The sequence below is a fragment of the Pan troglodytes genome, chromosome 3, assembly GCF_028858775.2.
Source record: "Pan troglodytes isolate AG18354 chromosome 3, NHGRI_mPanTro3-v2.0_pri, whole genome shotgun sequence".
Classification (NCBI taxonomy): Eukaryota; Metazoa; Chordata; class Mammalia; order Primates; family Hominidae; genus Pan; species Pan troglodytes.
In genome coordinates this window covers 27,399,724-27,417,064 of record NC_072401.2, presented here as the reverse complement: position 1 = coordinate 27,417,064, position 17,341 = coordinate 27,399,724, and the positions used below count along the sequence as shown (strand labels likewise).

General features: G+C 35.3%; 1 protein-coding gene across 9 annotated transcripts in view; it reads right to left on the bottom strand.

Moving 5' to 3' along the window:
* Nucleotides 1-17,341, bottom strand: part of STIM2 (stromal interaction molecule 2) — a 174,974-nt gene that overhangs the window by 67,067 nt on the left and 90,566 nt on the right. The gene's annotated exons all lie outside the window — the stretch shown is intronic.

Below are 17,341 nucleotides of genomic sequence, written 5' to 3'. Positions count from 1 at the left end.
TATAAGGGATTTGAGTATCCATGAATTTTGGTATCCGCAGGGAAGAGGGAGTCCTGAAACTAATCCCCCACAGACACCAAGGGACCACTGTATATCTGTCCATACAGAGAAAGTCATTTACCTTTACGACAGTCCTATAAGGAAAGCATTATTTATCTTCATTCAGTAGATGAGAAACCAAGGCCCAAAGAGGCTAAGTAATTTGCCCAAGGTTGAAAAAAGAATGAATATCAGAGCTGAAATTCCAACGCAAGCCATTTGGTTATATTCAACAGCATAATATACTGCCTCAATATCACTGCATTCATTTTTACCAAATACTTGGTGACAGCGATGTTTCAAAACATAATAAATAATAATCTTCTCAATTACTGCATCATATTTCTATGTTCTTCTGCCTTTTTTAAGCTACTACTTTTAATTCAAAGACATTTGATTATGGTGTTTAGAGCTAAAGTATACTTTACAAAACTGAAGTATACCTTCTATTAATCTTACTTTGAAATATAGAGAGAGATAGGCTGAGGCAGGAGAATTGCTTGAGCCCAGGAGTTTCAGGCTGCAGTGAGCTATGATTGCACCACTGCACTCCAACCTGGGCAACAAGGCAAGAACCTGTCTCTTAAAAAAAAAAAAAAAAAGGCATTAAAATTATCTTTGCTAAAAACTAACCTGTTCTATTTTACTTTTTAAACCATTTCCCATTGTCTAACAATAAAAAGCAAACTCCATTTTATGGCTTAATACCACTTATTAATCTTATCTCTGAGAATCTTTTAGGCCTTATCTCTTGATACTTTCCTCATATATGTACCCATTGCTCTAATTATGTGAAACTAATAGTTTTTAAATTGTTTATGCTTTTTCTACCTCAATATTTTTTATTTTTCTTGCTTCGTTATTTTATGTGGTATCTTTTTTTTCTATTGTTCCAAAACTATAAGATCACATAAAAGATTTCAGAAGTCCACAATGCAGAAACTGAAAATTCCCCCACAGCTACAAATGCCAGAGGCATATTTTTCTGACTTTTACACTGGCAATGAACATCACCTTCAGACAAAACACCAAATTCTGCCTGAGTAGAGTTGCTCTCTACTGAAACTAAAAAAGAAAATTTTAACAATTGTATAATATTGAGCAAATCATTTAACTTTTCTGAGGCTCGACAACCTTGGGAGCAAAATAAAGAAACAATGTTCTAGGATCAACAACACTGTTGAACATGTGGTCATTCAGCAGAGTAGTGTCAGCATTATGGCAATTAGAAAACACTTCCACAGCAACTGGGCCAAGCATATGATAAATATGCTCACCTTGTCCACCCTGTACATATATACTGGAAATTAAACATCTGGTCTTTCGTCATCAAAAGTTTGAAAAGTACTAAACTAAAAAAATCTATGTAATCTGTTGTCTGCTCTAAATAGTGCCTTACTCCTTTTTACTAAATGCTGCCTTAAGTTATACTTAAGGGGGCCTGCCTGAATGCTACAAGTCCTCCTGTCATCCAACTCTTCTTGACTGACACCTTCAAAATCCAGTAGAGACTACCAAAGAGATGCTCAGAAATTGTCTCTATCTTGGAAAAAGTCCAACAGCTGGAAAGAAATTCTAGACTGAAAATCATAATAATGGACACAGCGGGGAGGAAATCTGCCTTGGAAATGGTCCAATCAGTTGGAACAAATGGCAACTGTTTCATTTATGTAATATATATTAAAGACAATGTCCTAAAAAATTATCTGTACTACATGAACTCAAACAATCTAAACGTGCAGTTCTGTGATTTCAGGATCAATATATTACAGAAAATAAGCAAATTTCCACATGACTAGATGTGGTATTCTAGCCACTTAACTATTTTAGAAAAGCCAGAATGAGCTTATGGATATATGCCAAACATACTTAACAAAATAAAAGATTTGTTTAATTTTTTAAAGCTTTTGAAGATACCTATAGCTCATATGGTATAAAAGAACTCCTAAGAATTCCTAAGAATTCTTAGAAATAAAATTTCTAAGAAATTTTATTTCTAAGAAATTTAATTTAATTTCTAAGAAATTTCTAAGAAAAAATAATAAAGAATTCCTAAGAAATAAAATTCCTAATAAAGTTGGGTGAAAATTGAATAAACACAATGAATTGTATTTTCCCTGGAATTACCATCTAAAAATACTTCTGTTTTGAAACAGAAGTATGTCTCCAGGATATCACAATAACTCGTAACAAACCACATGAAATAAAAGTATATTCTGTATCTTACAGATCTTCAACATGCTGATCACAGAATGTGACTAGAAACCAGTATAATTAGAAATATTTTTGTTTAGAAAATGTTTAAATGAACCAAACACACTAAAAATCATCAGGTTCTATGGAACCTTTTCCCAGTATCCTAAAGAAAAAAGCATATAATTCTGACTGTTCAGACTTTTCAAAAACTTTATTAAAAACCCCTCCTCATTTTAGCAATGAAGTAGGGTAACTACAGAAATTTTAAAACAGTCACCAATAACTGCAAATGCATACACAAAAGATAAATACTTCTTCTTTGTATTCATTTGTCAAAAGACAAATACTTCTTATTTGGAATTCATGAATTGAGAAATCTGAAAATAGGATCTGAAATTCAATGAAGTGAGTCTTCAAATAATGTATGGCAAATAATGTAGAGTTCCCTGGTAAATACACCCAATTATATGCAAACCTACTATAGGGAATCCTAAATTGACAAGGTACATATGGGAGTGCTCAGCAAATAAATGACTACTGAATATTCTTTTTAAAAGATTCGCTCAGACGATTCTTTTAAATAAACTCTTCTAGTACCACTGAAAGTTAATGCTTTACATATCCAGTTTGGGGAAGTTAGTTTTCATATAATAAACTGATTTCAGTTTCTCATACCTGTAACTTAAATGTTGTATTTGTGCTGTTATTTTTATGACACCACTTTAATAAAATCTGATATATGTTATTATAGACATATTCTGGGGCTGTATTCAGGCCATACCCTTTTCCCAAATACTCACCAACATTAGTGTAGATCCCTGTGTGTGTCTAGTCACCCCCTCTCAATCTATCATCCATAACCACAGCTATCTGATCAAAGGATTGACAGACACCTCACCTAGAGGAGAACAACCCTGAGCCTGTGCCAGGATGGCAGGATTCTTCTCACAGGAAATTATAACTGAGATCATGAAAAACTGGACCACTTGGCCATGGCTCTGGACTTTTAGGGTGATAAACACACTGATGTTGAATGTACCATTTTATGAGTAGTCGAGACAGTCTAGGTGGTAAGGCAAACAGAGGAAGCCAATAAATATGCAGAAAGAGAAAATAATGAAAGAGAACAGAGGTGACCACAGGGAAAGACAAAGCACCAAGAACAGCCTCCATTCTTGGTGACTTTCTACTTTTAGTTCCTCGGGAGGCCTGTTTTGCACAATTTTTATCCTGATTTCCATAAGTCTGTTTCCCCTTCTATTTTTAGATACATAATTTTAAGACGTCAATACTCAGGAGAGGTGATTTATCATCATAGGCATGCAGACTCAAGTCTGACATATACTCAAAACCTGACTCCGCTACTTACTATAAGACATTTGCAAGCATTTAACTGCTCATTAGCCCCATTTTTCTCTTCTGTAGAATGAGGAAAATAAAATTGTCTACTACATAAGGTTACAAAGATTAAATTAAAAGGCATACATAGTATATGCAAAAGTGTTAGACAAAATATTTTGAGTGGTTTTTATATGTCCATGTTGAATCAATGTCAAAGTTTAAAACGTGAATAAACGAGCATCACTCTGATTATATTGGAAGGCTTAATACATGTTTTGGGGAATATCAGACATTTATGTAAGGTTTCCCAATACACCCATTTCAGATATCCTGAAACAAAATACATAACAGGGATGGAGTGGAAAACCACCACAGTTTCTTTACTGACAATGTAAGCAGAGACTTTCCCAAACGACACCTGTCATCAAAACAACACAATGTCCAAGGTCTGATATGTGAGTCAGTAAAACAGATGGGTTCTTCATAAACAATTGCAAGGTCTTGAAAATACTACTAAAATAGCTTAGTATAATGTCTCAGAGGAAAAAATCCACAAGAAAAATACTACTATTATTCCCACTTTTAAAGATGAAAAAACTAAGGCTAAGAGAGAGTCAGTAATGTATTCTATTTCATATAGCTATTTAAAAGGAGACCCAATTCTGGAAGTAAGTTTTAAAGAATTCTGAAGTCTAAGTTCTTCACCACCATGCTCACCTGGATGTTCTGTATAAATGCATGGATCCTAAACTCTTAGATGTGATAACATGTTAATAAAGCATGAACTGCCCATGTTTCTCTCTTCATCTTAAAACTGTTCTATCAAACAGATAGCACTGTGTTTGAGAGCACAGAATTGATCTAGACTACACAGATATCTCAAATCTCCTACTTGTTTTATGACTATGGTAAGTTACTTGACTCTCTGTGCTTCAGTTTTCTCCCCTGCAAAATGGTCACCTTCAAAGGGTTATAAGGATTAAGTTCTTTATTTCACATGAAGTGCAAAAAAAAAGTGCTTGGTACATAGTCGACACTCAATGTCAACTATTTTATTGTAAATCATTTATTTTTCAAAATAATGAGCTGAATTTTTACCTTGATTTACATATTCTGTATGATTTCTTGGACACGAATGAAGACAGTGTGAGGTACTACAAACACCAGCTGATAATCACTGATCTAAGAATTAAATCTACAAACAACAGCAATACCAAATCTTAACTGAAACTCACAACCCATGACACCGTAATTTGTATAGAGATAGAGGTTACTATTAAGACATTCCTTGTTTTAATAACCTTGATCTCATCCTCTGATATGGTTTGGATGTGTCCCCACCCAAATCTCATCTTGAATTGTACTCCCATAATTCCCACCTGTTGTGGGAGGGACCCGGTGGGAGATAATTTGAATCATGGGGGCAGTTTCCCCCATACTGTTCTCGTGGTAGTAAGTCTCACAAGATCTGATGGTCTTGGTCTTATCAGGGGTTTCTGCTTTTGAATATTCCTCATTTTCTCTTGCTGCCGCCATGTAAGAAGTCCTTTTGCCTCCCACCATGATCCAGCCAAAATCTACCATTAGGCTTTGGCCTCTGATGCCAGAACTCTGCATACCTAAATACCCACTTGAGTGTTTCTTGCCATCCATTACTTAGACATGATCAATACTCACACAATCACATAAGTTAACATTATATCCAATCACCATTACATCAAAAATATATATAGCAAGTCATTTGGAATTAACATTAATATTCATGTTAATATTCACTTTAAGTAGAGGTAAGCATTTCAGATTTAACAAATGAAAAAAATCTCCGTCTGTGTTTTATTTGCTAAACTTTAGTAAGTCAGAATTTGCATTACCAGCAAAGATGAGGTTACAGGGACTGGATTTACCATACTCACAGGCCCTCAAAAAACAACTAAAAAACAGACACAATATACAAACAACAGTTTTCAAGATACTGAACACAAGGCATGAACACAAGGCACTGAACACAAAGAACAGTGATCCCTGAGATGACCAGAAACAAACAACTGTGCCGTATGACTGCCCTAAATGAGTTCCTGGAGAGAATTTCTAGGAAAAGGTGCAAGAAGAGGGAACCCAACAGTGCCAGGCAGTTTCCCTGAGTTGAAAAGATGGGACTTTGTGTGGGAAATGGCACATTCGTACATCTGTGGAAGTACAAACTAGTGTAACCTTTGCAGGGGGAAAATTCTAGCAATATCAATTAAAATGTTAAATGCTCATTACCTTTAACCAAGAATTTCTACTTTTCAGAATTTGTTCTATAGTAACGCTCAGATAACTGTATAAAAAGTTCAAGAGTTTTCATTGCAATATTATGAATAAAAATTTTATGACTATCCAAACTGCCCACCAGTAAGAAACATTTGACAAATTATGACACCATCAGGGCAAAATGTAAAAGCAGGTATATCCGTTTACCCTTAATAAAAAAGAAAAGCTTACAATATAGCTATCTGATATTTAATAAAATTACATCAGTTGAGTTTGATCACTCTGGAATTTGTTTCATGCTGATTAGAAGCTTTGATGGCTGATCTGATACATTTAAAAAAAAAGAACAACAAACCTATGAAAGCTTCTAATGTACATTTTCATACTCTCTCTTAACTTCTAGCCTAATGTTACTTGGGTCCACCAAGGCACTGCTTGATAACTCCCAAGAACAACACAGCATTCCCAGAGTCATAGGGTCACATGAAAGGAGGCATTCTATCAAAAAACAGCTTTGTCTTAGTCCATTTTGTGCTGCTATAACAGAATAACTGAGACTGTGTGATTATTTATAAAGAACATAAGTTTATTTTTCTCACAGTTCTGGAGGCTGGGAAGTCCAAATCAAGGCACCGGCATCATCTGGTGAGTGCCTTGTTACTACATCCTAATATAGCAGAAGGCTAAAGGGCATAAAAGAGCACCCACTCCCACAGGCCCTTTTTATTGTGGCACTAATCCCCTCATAGTCTAAGCACCTCCCATGAGGCCCCACCACCCACCACTGTTAGTTACATTGTGGATTAAGCTTCCAACACATAAATTTTGGAGAACACATTCAAGCCATAATGCTTCTTCCAATCTGAATTTATGGTTTAAGAGAGAATCAAAATTTCTATCTAGAACAGGAGTGTGTAGATTGTACCATAGGTATGCAGTTTTTATACATAAGAGAATACCAATAAGACAAAAATTATATATTGAAGAAGCTTTTAATTTCAACAGAGTCAACTGAAAGCTGTTTTGTGTCATAAAAACATAAAGACTACAATTAGTCTGAATGCTTAAAACATGAAATAGCTGTCACTGGTTCTTTTTGATACTAGAGCTCTAATTAAGTTGTAGAGCACTAACAGTGGAAATATATTGCAGATAAGATTATGTGTTATACGGAGGGCCAGGTAATTATTTCTAGTATCCATCACTGAGAATACCGTGTGTTACACTTACTTTCACTGTTGAGTGAGTACCTATAAGCACTTAAAAGAAAGCTATATTGTATTTATAAAATACAATTTAGAAATATTCTTCATTAAAATATTTTATTCAATTTGATTAATATTTTTATAAAGCAAAAATGTAAAAACTTATGTATATATTTGCGTATGATTTTATGAACATAAAGAATGTTACAGGAGAAAAATCACAAGCAGTAACACTGATAATGAATGGGGGATGGGATGGGCCATCAGGAAGATAAGAGGAGGAGCCAAGGAGGAAATACAATATTTACACATTAAACTGTGAGCACCTGCTTAAGTTAACACACACACATACGCAAATTCAACCATAAAGACCCTGAAGTAAGATGGAGGCATTTCAGAGTGAGACACAGGAAGCAGACCTAAAACTGTATCAGAACTGTTCCTCAAGCACACTGATTAGAGGTTATTACCACTTTCTTTGGAAAGAGAAGCTGGATACCAATTTCATAACCACTATAGGGCCTTTATTTCACTATACATATATATAATAAACCACACATAGTTCTCATTGAAAAAGAAACTTTACATTAGTACTTACCATTTTAATGATGAGTTATATAGTTCGTCTAGTCACCAATAAAAGAATTTTACTACTTAACTATGTTAAAATACATACAGGACTGTGAGATAAAATAAAGGTCAATAATTTAGACCATAAGACAGATCATACCAAAGTAAATTCTGGAGTTGCTACTTTTAGAAATATTTTGAATGAATACAGACATTGATAATTATGAGAAAGCTTTGTGGCACTCAGCATTCAGAGAATAACACTGGCTATAAATATGGATAATATTAATAAAACCCAAAATATAATGTATCAAAATTAATTTGTCAAGATTTACTATGTAATAGGATAAGGAAAAATAAGAGACTATCTAAACAAAAAGAAAAGCAATTCTATTCTAAGTCCGTAAAAAGTGATATTGGAAGATTAAGACTGAAGAAAAAATAATATTCTACAAAGAAACAAAATGAATACATTGTATGTACTGTGTCAATTCACTAGGGTGTGCCTTACCTATCATCACCACTTAATAGTCATTATTCTGTAGTTCTCCTCATTTTTACTTCTCAAGGAAGCTAACAAGAATCTTCTAACAACCAAAGACTTGGTTTCTGAGAAGTCACTAGCCCTTTGTTACTCAATAATCCCAAGACTACTAATGTTCACTGCAATATTAATTACAATTTCCTTTAAAAAAAAAAACTAAAGAATTAGTAATACATAATTTATCCCACAATGTCAGAAAATGAAGGCATTTCCGGAATACTGAAGGCTGCCTCTTTTAGCACCAAAACATTCTAATTATAAGCAATTTTAGTGGAAAACATTCTAAAATAAACTGCCTTATCATATGAAGTTTTGGGGAGGGGTTAAGATTTTTTTTTTATAGAGACAACGTCTCACTATGTTGCCTAGGCTGGTCTCGAACTCCTGGGCTCAAGCAATCCTTCCAACTTGCCTCCCGAAACACTAGGATTTCAGGCGTACGCCACTGTGCCTGATCAAATACAAGGCCATCATTTTGAACACTACTTCTTTTTGCAAACATGTCACGGTCTGCCAGTTCGTCCCCTCTGTGGAGATGCATGTTTGAATTGAGGAAGCCTAGCCAATAAGACTATCCCTATTCCACAGGGAGGGGCTGGAGGTAGGCATATGACGATGTCAGAACTATTAGAACCAATATGAATCCCACTCAGCACTTTCGTTGGAACACCTGGAAAAAATAAGCTCTCTCTGCTGTGGCCACAGAAAACTAGCAGGATTTGACCTAGAGCTGTTGAGAGACATACAGGGAAAACGAACCTGAGAATAATACGGCCAGCAAAGAAAGCAAAGCTGAGAGAAAGTGGCAGAGTTCTGATGACAGGTGTTCGAGCACAAGAATCCAGTCATACCTGAACAATTCTAGATTGTTCAGCTACATGACCCAATACATTTCCTTTTTGCTTTTGTAAATTAGAATGGAATTTTCACCTGCAATATCACTATTATGGAATGTTTACAGCATGTAAAAATTTTCCTGATTATAAAGAAAGATCCCTGTATATATATATTTGCCAACTTCTGATGATTTCCTTTGGATAGGTTCTTAGAAAAAGATAGACATACGATTATAAGGCTTTTGATACACAGAGTCAAGTTGCCTCTGGAATAACTTTTATTATTTTTTTTCATGTGTGCAAAGTACAGTTGTTAAAAACAAAACAACAGAAACAGAATGAAGAGGCCGTGGCTTCCGTGGGGCAGTGCCAAAGCAGAGCCCCACACACTCAGACCTGGGGAGGAAGCGCTTTATGCTCCAACAGGTCTAGGGCTGGCAAGCAGGAAGATGGGGTCTCACGTGTTGGCCCTCGTGGCAAAGAATGGAGATCTGGTGAGGTTGATGGAGGGCTGGAGAAAGCCTGATCAAGATGCGGCTGTGGCCTCAGCCCCCTCCTCCAAGTCCCACACTTCTGACTGCAGATAATCTGCAAAGAGAGCCCTGGCCCGGCCAATTTCCCCCCCTCCCCACACTGGTATTATGAGTACCTGAATCAAGACATTTTCACAAGCTTTATCATTTTATATATATATTTGTACCATTTGAAAAATAAAATGTAATATGTTTTGATATGAATTTATTATAATTTTAAGATTATAAATTATCAAACTTTTATTAACTATTTGTATTTCGTATGTAAAATGTTTATTCCATACTTATTTTAATATGGGAATCTGTCAGTGTTCTCTCTAATAAAACAGAGAAAGAGAGACAGAGATGAAAGAAGAACAGCATCCCTCCAACCTCCTAAGTTCTGATGTTATCATGGGAGAATACAACACTTGGAGCTACTGCAGCCACGTCCAACCATGAGTAGAAAGCCAATGAAAGAAAAGCTAACGCAGAGACCTACACATCACTGAGCCTCTGTACTAACCTTAAAACCATTTAGCTCCTCACTTATGATAATGCATTTTCAAATATTAAACTCCTATTGTTCAAGCCACTTGAATTCAGGTATTCTATTACTTGCAGCCAAAATCATCCTAAAATATAGTCAAATAAAACTCTAGCTTGCTAGTCCCCATCTCTTAGGTCTAGTATACAGGGTCTGGAATCATTTAATGACCAGTAGTAAGCAAAGATGGTTTTTGACACAGGGAAATAACACAAGAGACCGCGAATTATAAGAAACCACAAAACCAAACTGGTAAACTGATGTAATAAACCAGATTATCCAACTGCATATTTTTATGTCTATGCATCCTTTTTCTAAAGATTAAGGGCTATAAAGCCATTCAAAATTTGTTTCAGCTTTGTAGGATGCAAAAGGAAAGGGATATGCCATCGGAAAGTCAGAAAAAAAGAGTGCACAGAAGTGCAAGCACACAGGAGCATGTGGACATACATGCGTGCACGCATGCGTGCGCACACACACACACACAAACTAGTCAGGTGACTACAGCAGCAAATAGTGAGGCCCCTCACACAGAGAAGAAAGATATCTGGAAGTAAGAGTCAAAGCTATGACTTGAGCAGTTCCACTCATCAGATTCTTCCTCCATTACTAATCTTAAAGAATCAGGTTTGATCAGACTACATTAAGGGAACTGACAGGTTCTTATCAGAGGTTCCAATAAGTTCTGTTAAGTAATCACCTATATTTTCTTCTAATTTTGGTATAGTTTCACATTTGTCAATTTTTTAATATATCTGGTTTATTTTTGATATAAGGTGAAAGGTCAGAATTGAGTTTCATTCTCTAAATCTTAACTCATTACTCAAGCATTACTTATTGAAATAACTTTAATATTCCCAATAATCTGCAACACTATCTTTATACAACTGAAACATGGTAGGACATCAATATTTGCCTATGGTTCAACTTAACCATAAACATACACAGTTCTGTTTCTGGGATATTCCATTTACTTTTTTCACTTTAATACTAATAGAAGAAAAATAATGATTTTTGCATGTCCAACTAACATTAATGACATCATATACAAATGCAACAATTTTACATATAAGACACATAGCACAAATCTAACTGACATCACTATAATGTTGTAAACATGCCATGGATTCCGAGACTTTATTTTCTAGAGCAGTTTTAGGTTCACAGGCTTGTTAAGTTCACAGCAACACTGAGTGAAAAGTACGAAAAGTTCCCAAATACAACTTAAATTTATGAGAAAAAAAAACCCCATTAAAAAGTGGGCAAAGTACATGAACAGACACTTCTCAAAATACGACATACATACAGCCAACAAGCATATGAAAAAAGCTCAACATCACTGATCATAAGAGAAATGCAAATCAAAACCACAATGAGATACCATTGCACACCAGTCAGAATGGCTATTATTAAAAGTCAAAAAATAACAGATGCTGGAGAGGTTGTAGAGAAAAAGGAACACTTTTACACTGTTGGTGGGAGTGTAAATTAGTTCAACCATTGTGGAAGACAGTGTGGCCATTCCTCAAAGACCTAGAGGCAGAAATACCATTCAAACTAGTGTATCTCATTACTGGGTATACACCCAAAGGAATATAAATCATATCTATCATTATAAAGACACATGCATATGTATGTTCACTGCAGTACAATTCACAATAGTAAAGACATGGAATCAACCTAAACGCCCATCAATGACAGACTGGATAAAGAAAATGCAGTACATTTACACCATGGATTACTATGCAGCCATAAAAAGAACAAGATCATGTCTTTTGCAGGGACACAAATGAAACTGGAGGCCACTATCCTTAGCAAACTAACACAGGAACAGAAAACCAAATACTGCATGTTCTCATTTGTAAGTGGGAGCTAAATCATGAGAACACATGGACACATGGAGGGGAACAACACACACTGGAGACTCCCAGAGGGTGGGGGATAAAAAGAGGGAGAGGATCAGGAAAAGTAACTAGTGGATACTAGGCTTAATACCTGGGTGATGAAATAATCTGTACAACAAACCCCCATGACACACATTTAATGATGTAACAAATCTGCACATCCTGCACATGTACTCCTGAACTTAAAAGTTACAAACAAAAAAGTTCCCAAATACTCTCTATTCCCACAACATACACTTTATTCATTTAAACATTCACCATGCACTATTAGATTTGAAAATCTTTATTGAACCACCTTCACAAATCCACGTACATAAGAATACATACGCATAGAGTTAACAGATAGTGTTGGGGAAAATACTATTCACGTGATTGACAAGAAAAACAGATATTCATTGATTGTTAATTGACAAACAACATTTTGTAACTTTGTGTGAGAAGATTCTCACAAGTTACTAGAAAAGATTATTACACAATAGAAAAAAACAAACTTTTACAATACTAGTGTGAGCTCCTTGGTATCTTGTCACTCTTAATTGGAGTATTTAGTAATGGCTTCTATTTTAACAAATTTTAATTTGCATTGAGATAAAACACCATGAATGCACAATGCAATTATTCACAAAAATATTTACTGAGTATCTATTATGGACCAATGGTGGGAATAGAGCAAGACAAAAGAAACAAAAATCCCTACCCTCAGAGAGCATACTTCCTAGCATGTGAGACCCAGAAACTAAGAAAACAAGTCAAATCAAAAGTATATTGTTACTCGAAGCAAGTAAGGTTAATCTGCTAAGGAAATAGGGAATAAAAATACTTAAATATTTTGCTTGTATTTTAAAAATTAAAGAACAAATAAACCATAAAATAAGAAGGGGAAAGGTTATCTTTAAAGGGATGGAGAAAATACGGTATATGAGACAAAGACAGAAGTGATACTTTTTGCATATACTTTGTTTCATAGATTAGACTGTGGAACCATGTATATATTTGTATAAAACAATAATTATAAAAACAAAATTAATTTTAAAAGGTAATCCTTAAAAATCACAAGTAAAATAAAACAATTCAACCTAACCACATTATCTAGATAGTGGTATAACCATACAGTTAGGAACTATCCTCACTGATTTTAATCATATTTGCCTAGAGGGATATGTCTATAAACAAAAAAAAGAACTCCAAGATAATTAAACTGTTTTTGGTAATTACACCACTGGTTTTAACGTTAGTATTCTTATCCTGACTAGTTATGCTGGTATTGTTAAGAATCAAAATTTTCAGTGTGACTACAGGAAAATACAGGGGTAAGACCAATAAAGTTAAATTAAAACCCTGTAGTACTAAATCTGAATCATAAATATCAGACTGAATTCATAGTGTATATTATCTTTGAAAAAAAGAAAGTAACAACAAAATATTTCTTAGCCCCATCCACTGAGAAGACATAGAAACAATGACTAACGGAGTGCTGCTAGCACTTGGATTGGGGTCTATCAGATACTGTTTCTGACTAAACAAAATTAAAGCTCCTTGAAGAAACAGCTGAAGAAAGCAGAACTCTGGGGCCAGAAATGTACAAGCTGGACATGGAACATTTTGTCACTGTGGAAAGCAAGAAACCTATCAAAGGCGAGGTTGTGCCTAAAGGATCCAGGTGCGAGCCTAAGTAAGTTTCCACTGGCCAAAACTGGGGCAATTTAAACAACAACAAAAAAGATAACATGGCCTGAAGCTCATTTAAAATCATGAGTTCATGATACTAAACATACACACAAGCCTGCCTCTCATCGCCTTTAGAGGATCCTTGGAAACTACCTAATTATTTTGAATATGTGTAAATAAGGGGAATCAATCAATCATTTTTCTTGCCTTTCCTATACAAACAGGAAACCAAATAATTGATGTGTTAAAATGTTTCTTTAAAGAGTATTCCAATTAATGAAAAAAAAGGATAGAATTAAAATACTGGCATTTTTTCAACCATTAATAAATTAATGAATCCCAGCAACGATCAACAATGGCAGATGAGATCACAAAACATCAAGGATGATGCCAAATTTTTGGGCCCACTCAAAGATTGTTATAATGCAGCTGTTTAAACAGCAACTCCATTGTAAAAAACAAAGACAAGAGAGAAGAGATTTGAGTCAAGCAAGAAATCAGGACTCAATTTTAAACCTTACATTTAAGATGACTAATAGATATTTAAGTAGAGATGTTGATGCAGTTGGATATATGAAGCCAGAGCTCAGGACTCGGTTACAGGGTATGTAAAAGCCTTGAAATTAGGTAAGATAACCAAGAGGGTCAGTAAAAATAAGCAAAGCAATGTACAGACTAATACGTGTAGTCCAAGGAGATAAAGGGAAAACCAGCAAAGAAACTGAAAAGCAGCAACCAATATAGTAGAAATAAAATAAGGAGGGCATGGTTTCTCTAAGATCAAGTTTTTTTTTTGTTTGTTTGTTTCATTTTATTATTATTATTATTTTTTTTATTATTATACTTTAAGTTTTAGGGTACATGTGCACATTGTGCAGGTTAGTTACATATGTATACATGTGCCATGCTGGTGCGCTGCACCCACTAACTCGTCATCTAGCATTAGGTATATCTCCCAATGCTATCCCTCCCCCCTCCCCCCTCCCCACCACAGTCCCCAGAGTATGATATTCCCCTTCCTGTGTCCATGTGATCTCATTGTTCAATTCCCACCTATGAGTGAGAATATGCGGTGTTTGGTTTTTTGTTCTTGCGATAGTTTACTGAGAATGATGGTTTCCAATTTCATCCATGTCCCTACAAAGGATATGAACTCATCATTTTTTATGGCTGCATAGTATTCCATGGTGTATATGTGCCACATTTTCTTAATCCAGTCTATCATTGTTGGACATTTGGGTTGGTTCCAAGTCTTTGCTATTGTGAATAATGCCGCAATAAACATACGTGTGCATGTGTCTTTATAGCAGCATGATTTATAGTCATTTGGGTATATACCCAGTAATGGGATGGCTGGGTCAAATGGTATTTCTAGTTCTAGATCCCTGAGGAATCGCCACACTGACTTCCACAATGGTTGAACTAGTTGACAGTCCCACCAACAGTGTAAAAGTGTTCCTATTTCTCCACATCCTCTCCAGCACCTGTTGTTTCCTGACTTTTTAATGATTGCCATTCTAACTGGTGTGAGATGATATCTCATAGTGGTTTTGATTTGCATTTCTCTGATGGCCAGTGATGATGAGCATTTTTTCATGTGTTTTTTGGCTGCATAAATGTCTTCTTTTGAGAAGTGCCTGTTCATGTCCTTCGCCCACTTTTTGATGGGGTTGTTTGTTTTTTTCTTGTAAATTTGTTTGAGTTCACTGTAGATTCTGGATATTAGCCCTTTGTCAGATGAGTAGGTTGCGAAAATTTTCTCCCATGTTGTAGGTTGCCTATTCACTCTGATGGTAGTTTCTTTTGCTGTGCAGAAGCTCTTTAGTTTAATTAGATCCCGACATGATTGTTTATCTAGAAAACCCCATCGTCTCAGCCCAAAATCTCCTTAAGCTGATAAGCAACTTCAGCAAGGTCTCAGGATACAAAATCAATGTACAAAAATCACAAGCATTCTTATACACCAACAACAGACAAACAGAGAGCCAAATCATGAGTGAACTCCCATTCACAATTGCTTCAAAGAGAATAAAATACCTAGGAATCCAACTTACAAGGGATGTGAAGCACCTCTTCAAGGAGAACTACAAACCACTGCTCAAGGAAATAAAAGAGGATACAAACAAATGGAAGAACATTCCTTGCTCATGGGTAGGAAGAATCAATATCGTGAAAATGGCCATACTGCCCAAGGTAATTTACAGATTCAATGCCATCCCCATCAAGCTACCAATGACTTTCTTCACAGAATTGGAAAACACTACTTTAAAGTTCATATGGAACCAAAAGAGAGCCCGCATCGCCAAGTCAATCCTAAGCCAAAAGAACAAAGCTGGAGGCATCACACTACCTGACTTCAAACTATACTACAAGGCTACAGTAACCAAAACAGCATGGTACTGGTACCAAAACAGAAATATAGATCAATGGAACAGAACAGAGCCCTCAGAAATAACGCCGCTTACCTACAACTATCTGATCTTTGACAAACCTGAGAAAAACAAGCAATGGGGAAAGGATTCCCTATTTAATAAATGGTGCTGGGAAAACTGGCTAGCCATATGTAGAAAGCTGAAACTGGATCCCTTCCTTACACCTTATACAAAAATCAATTCAAGATGGATTAAAGATTTAAACGTTAGACCTAAAACCATAAAAACCCTAGAAGAAAACCTAGGCATTACCATTCAGGACATAGGCGTAAGATCAAGTTTTTTAAAAAATTGCTTTAAAAAAGGAAAATATATTAAATCATATCATGACACTAGTGAGTGATATGAAGACTGAGAACTGACCACTGCATAGCCACATGGACATCACTAATAAGCACAATAAGAATAATTTTGGTGGTGTAATGAAGTCAAAAGCCTAAGTGAGCTCAAGAAAATCAAGAGGAGAGAAACAGTACCGAAGTCCTTTTGAGAGTTTTTGTTTTCTAATCAAAGGAGGGAAGAATGAGGTAATAACCAAACGGAGAAGGAGAGTCAAGAAGTTCTTCTGTTGTGTGTAAAGGTAAGAAAAATAATGCCAGGTTTGAACACATGAGCAAATTACAGTAGAAAACGGAAAATATGGTTGCTGAGGAGAGAAAAATTGCAAAAGGACTGCCTTAGAGTAGGGATAGGGGATGAGATCAAGTACACAGGTAAAGAAATTCACTTTGCAAGAACACAGACAGTGAATCCACAGTAGTAGGAGAGAAGATAAAGCTTATGGACACAAATGCAGATGGTGAGCCCCCAGTGGTTATCTGACACAGACAGTGACAGAAAAAACTTCCCAACCCCAATCGTAACATCTACAGTTAGTTGTTAGATTGCTGGGATAAGATTTTAAACATATCACCAAGTATGGGAAATAAACTAGCAATGGAATTTATTTTTAAATTAGTGACCAAACAATACACAACAGGTTTCACAGTAATACAAAGATTTCTCTTCATTGTCTTCTACAAAAGAAAGTGAAAGTTTTAAAATTTGAGAATCAAATCTCAATAAATACAATTGAGTGTGTAGTTTTCAAAATTCATCAAACTATACACCTAAAATCTCTACATTGAATTGTATATAAAATATAACTCAAAAAACTTTAAGCCATTAAGAATTTGAAGGAATTCATTATGTTATATAGGCACAATTTTATTCATTAAAAAGATACTTACCTTTAAAAGGTACTGCTCATCTCTTAGGATCTTTAAGAAAGCCAATAATTAGGAGATCCCATTAG